Genomic DNA, 17,980 nt, shown 5'->3' with positions numbered 1-17,980 from the left:
CACAATAGGAACTCCTAGCTTGAACTTTAGATTAAGTCTTTGCACAACTTACCAAGATAACAATTTAATAATATGCATAAAATTATTTAATGCTGTGCCTCACTTTTCTTAAAAAATATACTTCGAGAAGTGTATCCAAGCAAATAAATATATAATGGTATATATGCAAGGATGTTCTTGTATTCTTATCTACAATAAGAAAAAAATTCACAACCCAAGACATCCAGTGAATAGGTGATTGATGAAATACTATTACAATGGAAAGTTATGTATCCATTAGAAATGATTATGTAAATCTATTTGTTGACACATAAAGATACTAATGATATATTAAAAAATGGTAGCTCATAAAATATTAGGTTTCGCTTGGGTTCACTTTTGCAATACACATAGTATTATATATATAATATATATTATGTAGATAGATAGATACATACATACATACATGCAAGGGAATGCCAGAAGACTATATAACAAAATATTTATAATGGTTGCTCCTGGATGAAAAGATTGCAGAGTTTTATATATTTGTTAAAATTTATATTATTAGAATATGTTGCTTTTATCAGCACAAAAATATGGGTTACAAAAATAGAATAAACAAAGATAATTTGTGGAGATCCAACTTTTATGCCATGTGTAAAATATTTCATCTAAAAATATCTTGAAAATACAACTCCTTCAGATTCTTAGAGTGTATGGATGGATGGATGCTTTCTTCCATCTTCTTCTGAGCTACACATATTGAATCTGTGTTTTCTTCTCATTGGATGGTTAAATTCATAACCTCCCTACCCTCCTCCCATAATAACCTGCCATCTGTCTTCTTTCTGACCTGTTGGGGACTCTCAAAAACATTAGTCCTCTCAAAAGCATGGCCCTTGAGAACAGTGTGGAGGGAGACATGGAATTTTTATTGCTTTTCTTCTGTTTTCCTTTCTCTAGGTCCTCCCTTTTCTCCTGCCTGTGCACCAGTGGGGACCTTGCTCCCATACTCCATTAGCCCCCAGAGCCATGCTCTCAGTATGACAGTGACGGCAGCCATCCTGGCTGTGATTTATCTTCCCAAGTTGCCAAATCACTCTTGGTAGTATGTCTGTGCTTGGTGAATAATGAGAAAGACCTACCATCCATCTACAGGCAAAACAATGTGAGCAGTTACATTTAAATTTAGCTATTTCCCCCTCTCAGCTTATTTCTTATTTTCTGATCGAAAAGGGCTCATTTAAGGGCATTTGAGGTAAATACCCAAATAATTGTGTCACAAAGACGGAGGATCATTTTTCACCAGAGTCAACGATCACTGTGGATCAGCTGCCATCCTGAAGTTGCAAACTCTGCTTAAACTCTGGTCTCTCACGAGTAATTTCTCTGGACCTTCAGAAGGGACTCATTTCAATGCCTGCCTATTAACTACAGAGGGTCAGGTTATTGCACCAGTAATGCCATCTGTAAATTGCAAGAAGACAAAACCTCCACATAAAGCACCATTTGGGATCTGGATATGCCTCCCTGATAAACAATGAGGGAAGGATGAAACACATAAATATAATCTCCACTGGATGTGACAGCAGTGAGGTTTTGGGAAAAGAAAATTTGGGGACAAATAGACCTAAGTTTGAATTTTTGTTCAGCCCCTTACTGTTTAGCTGCTTGACTCTGAGCAAAGTATGAATTCTCTGCACCTGCTCCCTTGTCTCTGAAATGGATTATTCACACCTATTTGTAGGATTGTTACGAAGGTGTGGTAGATTGTGTATTCCAAAAATGGTGGTGAAAATACCCCCTGCCCTAAGATTTCTAGGACACAGCCACTGCCTCATCCAGAAGTAGTATCTAGTTTTCCTTCCCTTGAATTTGGGCAGGGCCATGGCTCATGTGTAACCAAAAGAATGTGGTGGGAATGCTTTTGTAAGATCGTTGAGTTTTAGACATAAGCTCTTTGAGGCTAAGAAGCCTTCTGCTTGGTCAGGGCTATGCTCTGTAGCCCAGGACAAGTACTGTTCTGTAGTGATCATATGTTTCAACTGTTTTCATTTACAGAATACTTCCCAAGAATCTTTGGACATTCCATGTGAAGAAATATAAGGACACTGTATCACATATAAACTCCATGTGCCTATAACATACATCTAATTGAGAACTGCTTAGATAATACTGACACCCTGAATTTTTGTAGCACTTTTCCTGTATCTGTTAAAATACTATTTTTTCATTGAACAATAATAAATGCATAAATTTTCACACAAAGTATGGTATTACAAATATTACTGACATCACTTTTGACATTTCCCCTCCACAACACCCTCCCCAACACGGTAACCTCTGTCTCAGTTTGCAGGGTTCCCCTCTGAACTGTTTAGAAAACACATGAATGTACCTATGGGCTATAGAAAACGTTGTTTTGTGGAGTTTCCGTCATGGCTCAGTGGTTAATGAATCCGACTAGGAACCATGGGGTTGCGGGTTTGATCCCTGGCCTTTCTCAGTGGGTTGAGGATCCGGCGTTGCCATGGGCTGTGGTGTAGGTCGCAGACTCAGCTTGGATCGGGCGTGGCTGTGGCTGTGGTGTAGGCCGGCGGCTACAGCTCTGATTAGACCCCTAGTCTGGGAACCTCCATATGCCGCAGGTGTGGCCCTAGAAAATACAAAAAAAAAAAGAAAGAAAGAAAATGTTGTTTTGTGTTTACACCACTTTTTGGTTGTTAATAAAGCCCTCATGTAGTAAATGAGGTTTCTACAACTTGCTTTTTTTCTTCAAAAATATGTCCTGAGAATTTGTTTAGATAGGAACATGGGGGTCTTTAAAATTTTTTTTAATCGCTATGTTGCATTTTGCCCTTTCATACTTTATTTAGCCATTCCCTGGCTAAGGGACATATAGGTTCCTTTCCATTATTGTATTTCCTCCATGAATGTGAGGTACATCCTTGCACACGTCCCCTTGTACCCGTGTGTGAAGGTTTCTCCAGGGCACGAGCAGAGGAGCAAATGGCTTAGTCAAGATCATAGGTATTTTTATTTTAAAGAGACATTGCCATTCTACCCAGTGATATAAAGAATATTTATTTCTCTGTACTTTGCCATCAATTAATTTCTAATCATTTTTTTTTTTTTTTTTAAGGGTCGAATCCATGGCACATGTAAGTTCCCAGGCTAGGGGTTGAATCAGTGCTACAGCTGCCAGCCTACGTCACAGCCACAGTCATGAGGGATCCAAGCCTCGTCCACAACCCACACAACAGCTCATAGCAACGCCAGATCCCCCCGACATACTGAGTGAGGCCAGGGATCGAACTTGCATCCTCAAGGATACCAGTCAGATTTGTTTCCACTGTGCCACATTGGGAACCACCCCCCCCCTTTTAAATCAAAATATTGAAGGAATGAAGGAATGAATGAATGAGTGAATGATCAGTACTCCAGAAAATCTGAAATTTAGTATGTGTGCGACTGCTGCTATTAAAGGTAGAAAACCCTTGTCCTAAACAGGCTTTATCCCTTTTCTCTGACAACCTAAGGGTCAGAGATGGTATAGTAGAAAGAAGCTTTGCCTCATGAATAGGGGTGTTTCAGAGAGCCTGATGAACATTCCAGAAAGTAAAAAAATATTGTTTTTTAGGCTGCTGTACTGTATTGCTAAGAGCAGGGTGGGGGGTGGGGAGAGGCATGATGCAGAAAAACATGACACAGAAACAGAATTGTTTCCTAATAAAAAATCTCTCAAAGTTTTCCGCGAGGCCCTGTCAGCAGCTCTTCAAGCAGCACGGCTTATTTTAAATTTTATTTAAATCAACAAATTGTACACACTTGAACATGGAAACAGAATACAGGGAAAACACAAGCTGCCCTAACAGAGTAACGTCTAATAAACATTATGCTACTCAGAGATATTTGCTGTTTAATCACCCCATGAAAGGACGCATTCAGCCAAAAGATGTCAGATAGCATCTTGCTAAAGGCGATGGTGCCAGCTTTCCTAGCTTTGGAGTTCATGCAGCTAATTTTTTCCTCTCTTCTCCATTTGCTTCCCAACCCCCCCACAGCTACCCCCACCCCCCCGCACCCTGAATAGCAATGCTCTATCTCTTGGAGCATTAAGAGGATACAGTGTTTATGCTTTGAGTATTGATGATAATACCCATTTATTGAACAGTTTCTTTGTCAGAACTGGTTACATACTTATTGGGGCTCAGAGCAAATGAAAAGGTAGAAGTACTTTGTTAAAAAATTAAGAGAATTTTGCGACAGGGACAGCAGAGCATTAAACCAAGTACAAGGTCTTTCGAAGGGCAGCCCCTGCCCAGCTGCCTAGGTGGCACGTGTATGAAGCTAGCCCTGAGTTGTGGCCATTTGTGAAAGATCTCATTTCTTTACAGCAGAGTCCTCCCTTCCCTGCTCCAAGAAAAGAAAAAGTGATCCCGTTAATGAGACTCCTCGAGGTTTACAATGGTTGGCCCCTGAACGCTTTCTAAGGATGGACCAGCTAATGCTTGACTTTTGTTTTGCTGGCTGGAATATGCAAGCTGGGAGCTAAATTACTAAAGGAAATAAAAAATGTTTGAGAGGCAAGACTGGGAATTAGAGGCAAGAAATAAAAACAGAGAGAACTAGAACATATTGGTGCCCAGAGTAGAACTTTAAGGAAAGGACAGATATTTGTTTGAAAGGCAATCTTAAAAACTGCTATTTTGCCACCTGGTACGTGAGCTAAGTCCCCTTCCCTCTCTCTTCTCAAAACCTTCCGTAAAATCTATTTTAGTCACTAACACAATGAGAAAAGACATGATGAGATACTGTGCATGGTCTCAAAGTGGGTGAAAGGAGAGCGCTGAGGCTACCCAACCGATGATCGCTGTATCTGGGATACACCTAAGTTATTTCTTGTAATTCTCCCAACTTTTAATACTGATTTATAGAAGTTTTTTGCTTCTTCATGCAACTGGTTTTTCGTTACATGGTTTGCAAATAGTTTCCCCCTTGTCTTTTAATTTCGTTTTTGGTGTGTCTGTCCTCATGCGAGTACCTTTCAAATATGTGCATCAGTTTGCAAGGGCTGCCATAACAGATTTCCACAGATTTTGTGACTTAAAACAACAAATGTATTCTCTCATATTTCTGCAGGGTACAGGTTTAAAATCAAGGTGTTACAGGACCATACTCCCTTCAAAGGCTCTAGGGGAGACCCTTCCCCTATGCCTTCAGCTTCTGGTGGTTACCAGCAATCCCTGATGCTCCATGGTCTGAGATGGGATGCTCCAGTCTCTGCCTCTGTCTTCACATGACCTTCTTCCCTGAGTGTCTGTGTATCCAGCTTTCACTACTCCTATAGGACACAAGTCCCTCAGAGCCCATCCTAACCCAGTATAACCTCATCTTAACCCATTTACATCTGCCAAGACCCTCTTTCCAAATAAGGTCCGACACTCAGATACTAGATTTGGACAATCTTCTTGGGGGACAAACTTTGATGCACCGCAGTATTTATAGAGACGAATTTACTGACCTTTTCTTGTTTAGTTTTTGAATTCTGTGTCATTCTTTTAGAAGAAACTTTTCATTCTGTGACTATGAAAAAATTCTTCCATACCTTCTAAGAAATAAAGGTTAATTTTAATAGGTTACACCTAAATCCTTGAACACTTGGCATAAAGCTTTAGTGTAGTAGGTGAGGTAGGGTTTTTTCAGATAGCGATTCAGATGCTTTAACATAATGCATTGAATGATCAGTCTTTTCCAAATTGGTTTATTTTTATTTTTATTTTATTTTATTTTATTTTATTGTATTTTATTTTATTTTCCCACTGTACAGCAAGGGGATCAAGTTATCCTTACATGTATACATTACATTTACATTTTTTTTTCCAAACCCTTTGTTCTGTTGCAACATGAGTATCTAGACAAAGTTCTCAATGCTACTCAGCAGGATCTCCTTGTAAATCTATTCTAAGTTGTGCTGGTTTCTCTTCAGATCGTATAAATCTTTCGCCTTTTACCAAATTGGTTTTAAATACCATCCTTTTCATATAATAAACTTCCACACTTATTTGTATTTCTAACTCTATTCTGTTCCACTGATCCATTCTGTATCAGAACCACCATGTTTTAAGCACTGTAGTGTTAGAATACGTTGCAGAATTTTCTTGATTGTTCTTATTTATATGCTCTTAATTGAACTTTTGAATTAGATCTTCCAGCTCAAAAAATGATAGCATTTCTATCAAAATCATTTTAAGTATATAGATTTACTTGTGAAAAATGAAAGTCATGCCAATATCAATTTTTAAAAAGTCTTCTTCTAAGTCCCTTAGCAGCAATTTAAAGTCATCTTCTTAAAAGTCTCTCCCATTGCTTTTCTAAGTTTAATGCGAGATGGAATTATCTATCAAGAAAGGATATTGACTTTTATCAGAAGCCTTTCAGCATCTACGGTGACAATGTCATCTTTCTTTTGATCTAACACAGGTTCTCCTAATACAGAGTTGTTCCCGAATGTTAAGAATTCATCAGAATTTGAATTCTTATTTCTTGATGTAGTAATCTTGTCTCCTTGGGAAAATTATTTTATCTTACTGAGACAACTTTCTGTAAAATGGGAATAATTACAGTGCTGTCCTTTTTGCCTTCCCAGATTCATTCCCTTCTTTGTGAAAAAACATATCCTTTAGCTTTTGCATAAAGGAATAAAGGCTGCAAGCTTTGGGGGAACTATTTATATTATTTTCCCTGGATTGAGAGAGAGGAACTTAATCTGGAATTGCAAACTCATCCTCTCAGAGGGGCCAGGATGTGGGTACAAACGAAGGTTTCTGTACTTTGGTACTATTGACATTTGGGGGTAATTCTTGGTTGTGGGGCTCTGTGCTATGCTTTGCAGGATGTTGAATAGCATCTCTAATCTCTAACCAACAGATATTAGCAGCACTCACCTCTCAATACCCCTGTGTGACGATCAAAAATGTCTCCATCTGTTGCCAGATATCTTCTGAAGAGTGAAACTGCCCCCATTTGGGAATTACTTGAACAAATGAATAAAGACCATACTTCATTGTTTGGAGTCCTGATGCCTGTTTCATATAGAAAACATTGGCCTTTCTAAAGGGGGAGCCACTACTCAGCTTCAGCTGATTGTTGCTAAGTGGGAACATGGACTCATTATTTATTGTTAGATCCTGCATATTTTCAAGAGATACCTAGTTTTACTTTTTTTTTTTTTAACAATTTTTAAATACTGTCACCATTTTTTTTTTTTTTTTTTGGAGTTTGATGTTGATCAAATGAAAGACATCTGTGGATGATATTTGGCCTCCTGGCTTCCGAGGAGCAAGTTCTGGCCTGGAGGAGTCCCCAAAATGCTGTCCCATGTGTCTGCAATGCTGAGCAGTGCTCCCACTTCTCAAGTACATTTCCCCCGGGGAATGCTGCTTTTCAAAAGTTGGGCCAAAGTACTTAGTTTTCTTTCTTTCTTTTTTTTTTTTTTTTTAATTTCCCCAAGACATCATTTTTTTTTTTCTACTGTACTGGTGACCCAGTTACACATACATGTGTACATTCTTTTTTCTCATATTATCATGCTCCATCATAAGTGACCAGACATAGTTCCCAGTGCTACACAGCAGGATCTCATTGCTAATCCATTCCAAAGGCAATAGTCTGCATCCATTAACCCCAAATTCCCAGTCCATCCCTCTCCCTCCCCCTCCCCCTTGGCAACCACAAGTCTAGTCTCCAAGTCCATGATTTTCTTTTCTTTGGAAAGGTTCCTTTGTGCCGCATATTAGATTCCAGATATAAGTGATGTCATATGGTGTTTGTCTTTCTCTTTCTGACTGACTTCACTCAGTATGAGAGTCTCCAGTTCCATCCATGTAGCTACGAATGGCATTATTTTGTCACCAGTCAGATTAGCTATCATTAATAAGTCCACAAATCACAAATGCTGGAGAGGGTGTGGGGAAAAGGGAACCCTCCTGCACTGTTGGCGGGAATATAAGTTGGTACAACCACTATGGAGAACAGTATGGCGGTACCTTAGAAAACTATACATAGAACTACCATATAAATGAGCAATCCCACTCTTGGGCATATATCTGGACAAAACTTTCCTTAAAAAAGAACATGCACCCACCCGCATGTTCACTGCAGCACTATTCACAATAGCCAAGACATGTCCATTGACAGATGAATGGATTAGGAAGATGTGGTATATATACACAATGGAATACTACTCAGCCTTAAAAGAGTGCTTAGTTTTCTTAATTGATCAGGATTGTGTTGTCCTTGGAACAGATGTTTGTATTTTTATTTTTATTTATTTATTTATTTATTTTTGTCTTTTTGTTGTTATTGTTGTTGTTGCTATTTCTTCGGCCACTCCCGCGGCATATGGAGGTTCCCAGGCTAGGGGTCGAATCGGAGCTGTAGCCACTGGCCTACGCCAGAGCCACAGCAACGCGGGACCCGAGCCATGTCTGCAACCTACACCACAGCTCACGGCAACGCCGGATCGCTAACCCACTGAGCAGGGGCAGGGACCGAACCCGCAACCTCATGGTTCCTAGTCGGATTCGTTAACCACTGCGCCACAACGGGAACTCTGATGTTTGTATTTTTAACTCGTATCTTGGTAACAAGTGAATTCCAGAGTGGGTAAAAAGAAAAGTTATTTAGAATATGCTCTCTCCATGGAGATTTCAGTTAGAATTCTCTATTTTTTCACCCAGCCCAATTACTGTTGACCACGATATTTTCTTTGCTTGTAAGTACTAGAATCTCCTTCAATGTGGCAACTTATTATCAAGATACAGAGGAATCTCTTGGAACTCACAGAAGCAAGTATGGTCAGACACCAGAAGGAACCAGAAAAGCTGCGTTGAATCAAGTGACACTATTGTTTTCTTTAATGTTTCTTTCATTCGTTTCTTTCCCTCTAGAATGGCTTTCTCTTTCCATAAACACATGGCTGTCCCAGTCCTGGAGCTATGTGTCAAGTTATATGTCACTTGTTCTTCGTTTTGAAATTCCTAGAAAAGAAAGTGATTGAACCAGATGGAGGTCAACCCCATGTGTAACCAACTACAACGGCATCGCAAGCCAGAGGATCCACTCTATAAAAGCAGGTACTTTCTGTTGCTCCTGTTGAATCTCTAAAATCCAGAATTATGATGAGCACATAGTAGTACTTATGATTTCTTCTTTCTTTACACACACTCCTGAGGTGATGTCATCCAGATCTGTGACTTTAAATAGCATCTATATTCTACTGACACTAAAATGTCATCTCTAGGATGAAACTTTCACTTGAACTCCACTTGACACCTTCAACTAGATGAAGACATCTACTGTTCAGGCGTGTGAATTAAACTTGTCCAAAATCAGGCTCTTTCTCCAAAATATCTGGTCTTCACCTCTTGAGATGCATATTTCCTACCTCAGTAAATGGTAACTTCATCCTCTAGCTGCTTGGGTCAACATTTTGCAGTCATCTTTGGTGCCTGTCACTCCTCAATTCCAAATCATCGCACCTCTCAACCGGATTAGAGCAACAGCCTCCTAATCAACCTCACTGCTTCCCCCTTTGCACTCCTGAATCCAGAATGATAGTTGAAAGATTAGTGAGATCATGTCACACCTCTTTTCAATACTCTCTAATAGCTTCTAACATCACCCAGAATAAAAGAATAAATACTATAAGGTCTAACAGGTCCTGCGGCATCTGCCCTTCCTTCTTTTTTCTAGCTCCTCTTACCATCATCCCACTTTTGTGCTTTTCTCCAGCCACATGCATCTCTTCGCTATTCCTCAGAAATATACTCCAAGCCAGGGCCCTTGCATCTCCTAACGTCTAGAACATTCTTTCTCCCCAGTATGATCATATACATGCGTGCGCGCGCGCCCATGTGTGTGTGTGTGTGTTTGTGTGTGTGTGTGTGTGTGTGTGTGTGTGTGTGTGTGTATTTTTTTTTAGGGCCACACCCACAGCACATGGAAGTTCCCAGGCTACGGGTCGAATTAGAGCTGCAGCTGCCAGCCTATGGCACAGCCATAGCAACACCAGATCTGAGCTGAGTCATCAACCTATACCACAGCTCACGGGAATGCCAGAACCTTAACCCACTGAGTGAGGCCAGGGATCAAACCCACATCCTCATGGATACTGGTCAGGTTCAATACCGCTGAGCCACAATGGGAATTCCCCAGCTAAATGTACGTTTAACATGCAATCTAGCAATTCCACTTCCAAGTATTTACCTAAGAGAAACAAAAATATATGTCCAAACAAAGATTTGTACATAAATGTTAGTTGTGGCTTTACTCACAATAGCTTAAAAACTGGAAACAGACTGTCTAGCCACAGATGAATGGGTTCAAAAATAGTTGTATATCCATTAAATAAATAAATCTGCACTACTCAGTATTAAAAAAAGAAGCAGCTTATGATAGACAGATGACTCTGACATACTAAGTGAAAAAGACAGATACAAAAGAATGCATTCTGACTGATTCCATTAAAATAAATTCCAGTACAGGAGAAAACTGTAGTGAAAGAAAGCAGATCAGTACTTGCCTGGGATTATGGAAGGAGCTATGAGTGAAGAATTGGCCACCAAAGGGCACAAGGACTTCGTGGTGTGATGCAAGTGTTCGTGCCTTTCTTGCGATGAGGTGACGGCATGCAGAGACATACCTGAAATCCCTCAACCGTACACCTCAAATGAGTGCATTTTTCCGTATGTACATTAAACCCTGATAAAGTTGAGCTGGGGGAAAAGTTCTTTGCAGAAAAGGCAGCTTGTTTGGAATCATCCTCTGTGTATCCTCTTGGCATGTTTAGCCACTTGAAGAAAAAGGCCAAGAATAAGATGTTCCAAAGGACACAATTACATTTGAGAGAACAGAACTTGAGGAAGGGTGTTCACCAACATGGCACTAAAAGTGACTGTCAGCTACAAGGTCATAAAATGTCTATTTTCCATGGGCTACCTAAAGACTCTTTTGCTCTTCATAACTCTAAACTAAACAAAAATAAAATTGTGCCAACATTTTCATAATGGGAGATTTTATGTAAAAAAAATCTGAATTTGGGGATTTAGCTTATAAAGCGGAGCCCTTGTTCTTGCAGGACACACTGAGCTGACTGCTTAAGGGAAGGCTTGAATGCTCCCACATAGTGCTGTCAAGAGAGCCACGAGACTGTGCCCTCACTGATATTACCAGACAAACCCTGGAGTGTGGGAGTTTGCGCTCCCTGCAAAATCTTCCTGGAGCCTACTGAAGTGTCATGCTCAGAACAAGGCTTGCCAGGTGCTGGTGAAGGGTGTAGCCGGATTCCTGACTGTCGACACCAGCAGAGAGGGCCCACGTCTCCTGAGGATTTGAACCCTTTGGTTACACATTCCTCTAGTCTTCTGAAACGGTGCCAAAACTAGAGGCTCTGGTCATTTTCCTTTCCCTTGCATACTCTTTGTTTTTCTTGTTTTGTCCAATTTCTTCCAAATTTGCTTTACATCTCCTTCCTTCCTCTACCTCCCTAGCTTTCCCTCTTCTTCTTCCCACTTCATTGCACAAATGGTATTACAAAGTCGAAGCAACGAAAGTAACTGGGATAGACCATGATGGAAAATAACATTAAAAAAGAATATAGATATACGTATGTATGTATATATGTGTGTGTGTGTGGACTTGGAGAATAGATTCGTGGTTGCCAAGGGTGAGGGGAAGGTGGGCAGTGGGATGGATGGGGAGCTCGGGGTTAATAGATGCAGACTATTGCCTTTGGAATGGATTAGCAATGGGATCCTGCTGTGTAGCACTGGGAACTATGTCTAGTCACTTATGATGGAGCATGATAATGTGAGAAAAAAGAATGTATACATGTATATGTAACTGGGTCACCATGCTGTACAGTAGAAAATTGATAGAACACTGTAAGCCAGCTATAATGGAAAAAAATAAAAATCATTATATAAAAAATATATATGACTAACTTTTCTATACAGCAGAAATTGGCACAACATTGTAAATCAACTACTATTTAATTATAAAAAATACTTTTTGCCTACTGACCTTCTAAGAGATAGTAAGTAATAAAAGAACAAAGAAAAAAAAGAAACAAAAATAAGAATATTTAAAATTAGATTTATACAACATAGACCAGGAAAACTAAACATTCAGTAGATTATATCAGAAAAGAGAAGGCAGATAAATAGGCATAAGGTCTTATCAAATTTGGGTTTATGTTTCCAGGAAAATCGGTTTTCATGGAGACTGACTTCTACCATGACTTTTCATCCTGGATCTCTTTGAACCCCCTTGAAATTATACGTGGGATTTTGTGGTGTGGGTGGTTTTGTTTGTTTGTTTGTTTGTTTTTTCCAGAGAATAACTGTTGTTTTTCTCAAATTTTCAAAGTATTCATGTCATGAATACTGCCCCCAAATATGAAACACAGCTTTTGCCAGAGCTTTCCTCTCCATGGCAATAATCATCCGGACTCATTTTACAGGCCTTTAACAGTAAAAGTGGAATTTACACTGAACTCTGGGGAAAAAGCAAGAATACTTGCTTAAACGTAAAGAGGAGACTACAACTACACCCCATTCGTGACACTGAAATTGGTGCGCATTTTGCACATACCTTCGCTTTGTCAATAATATTTTAATTAATGTACTAAGGAAAACAGTCATGAAGGTGTTGAAAGATTTATCCACAAGAATGTTGCTCATTGCATTGTTTATAACAATGAAAAACTGTAGTGGTCAATTCTAACATAATAAGATTAGAGTCTATCAATGGAAGGGTTATACTAATATATCTTTCTAAATGATCTTTAAAAAATATCCAATATTAGGAGTCAGCAAACTATGGCCATGGGACAAATCCTGTTCATCACCTGTTTTTCTAAAGAGTTTTGTTGGAAGTCACATCTTTTCATTTCTCATTGCCTATGCCTGATGTTGTTCTAGAAAAGCAGAGCTGAGTAGCTACGACACAGGCCTCATAGCCGGCAAAGCTGAAAATATCATCTGGCCCATTACAGAAAAGGTTTGCGGACCTCTGTTCTATATCATTAAGTGATAAAATACCATTATTTCAGAGAGAGAAAATCATCGAAGTAAGCACACTGAAATGAAAAACACAGGCTATCCTGCATGACAGAGTAATGGGTAATATTTATTTTTACTCCTTTGCTTTTTAGTCTTTTCCAAAATTTGTATGATAACTAGTACCTCTGCCACCACATACATTTTTCAGATTTTTATAAGACCATTAACCCCCCCCCACCACCATTCTATGACCCCCCTCCCCAGTCTCCCAGTCTCTTCTCCTGGTTACAGTGATTCAGCAGAGTCTCTGGTTGTTTTGTCAAGTGGCGATAAAGCCACCTATTGCCCTGTAACCAGGTCCTACTCAGTGTTGTATCTGGGAAGCTATGAGCAACGGGAAAAGGGAACAGGGCAATAGGGCTTGGAGAAAATTAAGATCTGCAGATGTGACATTTCCTAGAAATCAGCCTGTCTTGGTTTCTCCCACAATTATTCACCATTTTGTTTACAAATGGGAAATAGCATTCTACTGTTCAGTGTCTTCCAAGAGACTGAAGTTAATTTGAAATAATCCTCCAGCAAAAGCACCAATAAAAGCATCTGGAACGCCCTGATGCCATCCCCTCTGGCTACTGACACGACATTATTGATACACAAATCAAAGTTGACTGCTCTGGTAACACTGAGTCCCCTGGCAGCAAGAGCTTTCAACAGAGGAGGTGTTCCTTTCTTTAGACAGGACCAACTTAATGCAGTATCTCATTGTAACAGGCTTAGTTAAGACATTAAAGGGATCCAAGCAGAAATTGTAAATCTCCTTCCTTTTTTTCCCCCCTCAGATAGCATGGGCCCACCCCCTCAAGTCATAAATAAATAAAAGAAGAAGAAATTCAAACTACGCTTAAGAAGAGGCACATGAGACATAAAGGAGGCTATAAACGTAATGTGATTTGAGGGCTGTCACAAGATTTCGCTTGTCAGAGACAGTACAGGAAACTTACGCCTGCCTGAGGTTTCCACCGTTAGAGTCATTTCTCAGAGACACAGCGTTTTTTTTAAAAGGCTCTGTTCAAATATAGAATTATTAAACTTCTGGATTGAAAGGGTCCTGAGAGGTCTTAGATCCATTCCTGAACTGATATGCACATCCCCTCTCCTGGATCTGCTCTCAGACATTTTCTAGCTTTCATATGATCTCCTCGCATGACAGGGAACTCACTACCTCAAAAAAGAGCAACGGTTTCACTTTGAGCAGGCTTTAATTATACAAAAGCTTTCTTTGTGGTGAACTGAAATCTGCCTCCTGGTAATTTTTATTCTTTGATCATTAGTCTTATTGCATTCACTCAAACAAATATTTAATAAGCACCCTTTCGGGCATGGTCAACATAGTGGCATTCCAGATAATCAAAGTTCCTGCTCCCATGGCGTTTACACGGTAAGGAAAACAGCCAGCATGCAGTGAACAATAAGCAAGATCATTTCAGACGCAGTCAGAATAAGGTAAAGTGATAATTACCAGAGAGTGTGGGGGTGGGGCTGCTTAGGATGAAGGGTATTATGGGCCGACTTGTGCCTCCCCTTAAAAATATGTTGATGCTGTAACCTCAGTACCTGTGAATGTTACCTCTTTCAGAAACAGGATCTTGGGGGATATGACACGATTAGGATGGGTTAGTAACTGGTGTCCGTATAAAAAGAGAAGAGACATTCACCAAGACAGGAAAACAGGAAGACACGCAGGGAAAATGCGTGAGGATGGAGGGAGAGACTGGACTGACACACCTACAAGCCGAGGGTGCCAAGGTCTGCGGGCAGCCACCAGAGCTAAGAGGAAGGCGCGGGCAAGACGCTCCTTTACAGCTGTCAGAGAGAACACAGGCTGCCAACACCCTGACCTGGACTTTTAGCTTCCAGAACTGTCAGAGAATAGATTTCTGTTGTTTCAAGTACACAGCTGGTGGTGCTTTGTTACGGCAGCCCCAGGAAATGCATACAGAGGGTCTGGGAAGGCCTTACCAAGAGGCGGCTTTTTGAACTGATGAGCCAGCTTTAGCCGCGAAGAAGACTCTTCCCACTGTGAAGAGCAAAAACTCTGAGGTGGGAATGAGCGTGGAGTGTTCCAGGAACAGAAAGGAGGCGGATGTGACATGAGCTCTGAACACAAGGCAAGGGGTAGGAAAAGAGCCTAGAGAATTAGGCTGGAGCTAAATTATGGGAGCGGTTCCTAGCTTACTTTATGTAGCAAAATGCAGGTGCTTCGGCCCCCATCCCAGGGACTGATGGACACGTGGTCGACCCAAGAATTGATATATTTTTAGATTTGGAGAACCACATATACAGAGCCTTGTAGGTCTGGTAAGCAGCTTGAAATTTATCCTTTAGGCAGTGGGAAGCATTGGGTATCTTAGCTCATTTGGAAGTTCTGCTGCTTTGCAGTATTATCTTTCGGCTATTTGACAGCAGCCCTTGCATGCTGCTTTCAGTCCCCAAACCTCTCCACTTATGCCCTGTATTCTTCCAAACATTACCAGTATCTCACATGTGATTTGGTTTAATAAATATCTATTGCAGACCTAGACAGAAGCCAAAAAGAACACCTCCAAATGCCTGAACATGCTAGCACACATCTGCCTGCTGGCGTCACTAGTCCAGCGGTTCCCACCCTTTCCTTCTGTCCTATGAGGTTTACATCCCATCCTCATCCCTTCTCCACTTGGGAGACATGGGCAATGTCAATGGTGAAACAGATGTGAACACTTCTCGTCCCCACGCAGAGTTTCTGTTCTGCCCTGCTACCAGTCGAGAACAATCAAGTTGACTGGTACCTAGAAGAGACCCAAATGCTCAAGCAATTTTTGAGTCAGGAAGACAAAACATTCAAGGATTAATTCGTCAAGTATTCTGAGGCTCTCCCATGTGTTGTACCTGGTAAGGTGCAGTCTCCTCATCCTGAGTAGCAGGGGCAAGGGGCTCAGGTACTACCACCTGTTGCTGTTGCTGGGGGTTGGGGCTGTAATCCAGCTGGATGTGCCAGAGTTAACTGCAGACAGACTTCCTCTACTTCTTGGGCTGAGAAGAGAACAGACCAATGAATGTCATTCACACAGTGAAAAGCTTGAAACCTTGACATTGAAATTTCTGCCCAATGTATCTTTGCTTTTAGCGCTAAGGTATTTTTGGAAACCCCTTCGCAAAGCAGACATGTAAGACAGCATTCAGACTGTGTACCTATTCATGCTTTTTCCTTCCCAGAGACCGGCATGAACGTTTGATGAACACAGACGCTTGCTGGCTTACCAGGCAACGAATACCAAAAGATCTGAGCAACAGACCGCAAATTTGTAAGAAGGTAGACTGACTACTTACCTCTCTGTCTCTTCACCCAGTATGATAGAGACCTTCATTTTGTCAAGGTCCTGGTTCATTGCCCAGGTCCACAAAAGAACTAACTCTGGAGGGAATGGTGATAGTCATACTTATGGGAGGACTTCATGCTTTCTTTCAGGGTATTTTCTGGGATGGCTCAGCCACCTGTTCACAACCTGAGTCTATTCTGACTGATGGGTACCTGAGGTTGAATAATTTCAATATTACTTCTTTATCTCAGGGTTCGCAGAGAGCCCTAACACAGCAATGGAATAGCAGCTCCAAGCCTCACATCCTTGGAGGACAATTATTTGGTCATCTGTCAAGCTGTCAATGACCATTGTCCTGGCTACCACCCTCTTCTCATCTACAGGGGTGAGCTCTTAGAAACTCCTTTATGCACTGACTTTGGTCTCACCCCAACCCTAAATGTATTGACTGATCCAGGACTGGGGCCTGTCCAAAGTCACCTCTCTAGGAATTAGGTTGAGGCCAAGGAGAACTTTAGCCTCTCCATCTCTATCATTTAGTCTCACTCTGTTTCCATCTCTGTAACTTTCTTCTCTCTTTCTCTCTCTTTATGATGCAAAAATGTAGGTGTTATCAGCAGCCATACTGCACCATCTAGAAATTGGGAGATTGAACAAGGCAAACTGCAGTAAAAGAAAATAATTTACCCGATACCATTAAGTACCCTATAATTTACTTCAAATTATATTGAAGTAGATGAAATTGCCAATATTTGACCATTTTAAAATTGACCACGATTAATAAAATTGACATGAAGTATAGTTCTAGCTATGCTATTTAGGATTTACAATGTATTGTTCTTTTCAATTTGGTCTATAATTGATTTGTTTTTGTTAATGTTTATTTTTCCTGCAGAATTTATGGTATCTTCACACAAATCATGAATCCTTTTTCTTTATTATGAATTTCAACAGGGGCATGACATAGCTGAGGAAGGTAGAAACATCAATTTGGCCTTAGGAGAGGTCTAGGTAACCAGAGGACTATTCTGTGGTGGTTTAAAGATTTTGTTGTGAAATTTCTGTTGTAACTGAAGGTCAGTTAGAATTCAGGCTAAAAGCCAACCCTCAAAGCAATGTGAGATCTTACAGCAGACAAACGAGTCTGCTCAGACAGTCTCTCAGAACCTGGGTACAATAGGGAATGTGAAAAATTAGACAGAGGGAACCTCAGCAATGGATGGGAGAGCAATGCTGTGATGCTTGAAGAGTTGCTTCTTGTTTAATATTTAAAATAATAATGACAGCTGTGTGGAGGCTATTACAAGCTGTGGCCATCCACGGATACTGGTGGACAATTGAAAGAGATCTCGTCATTGACTGGAAGTTGAGGAAGCTCTCAAGCATGTTAGGAAGCCATCCTTGGCATCAAAGAATATTCTGGTACCTACACAGTGGGTCTGTAGGACCCATAACGCAGCACTCCTTTTTGAAAGCAGTGTGAAAAAATAACCACAGAATCATCTTGTCACAAAGTCATTCCAAGCTTGATTTGTAAATGGTTCTAAGATTATATGCTGCTTTGGCAGACTCTTG

The 17,980-nt window shown here is 40.5% G+C and overlaps 1 protein-coding gene across 24 annotated transcripts in view; it reads right to left on the bottom strand.

The window, feature by feature from the left end:
• The window catches only part of TSHZ2 (teashirt zinc finger homeobox 2), a 1,034,366-nt gene that overhangs the window by 516,592 nt on the left and 499,794 nt on the right, over positions 1–17,980 (bottom strand). For all 24 annotated transcript variants that reach the window (XM_085002582.1, XM_085002585.1, XM_085002599.1 and 21 more), the window contains one exon: positions 15,975–16,118. The gene's annotated coding sequence lies outside the window, so the exon portion shown is untranslated. The remainder of the gene's footprint in view (positions 1–15,974; positions 16,119–17,980) is intronic.

Source organism: Sus scrofa, chromosome 17 (assembly GCF_054392235.1).
Source record: "Sus scrofa isolate SSC_HxYL_T2T_F1_AM1 chromosome 17, Sscrofa_HxYL_maternal_Yorkshire_Landrace_v2.0, whole genome shotgun sequence".
NCBI classification, from domain to species: domain Eukaryota; kingdom Metazoa; phylum Chordata; class Mammalia; order Artiodactyla; family Suidae; genus Sus; species Sus scrofa.
Note: the sequence above shows the minus strand (reverse complement) of the source record. Positions and strands in the feature narration are given on the sequence as shown.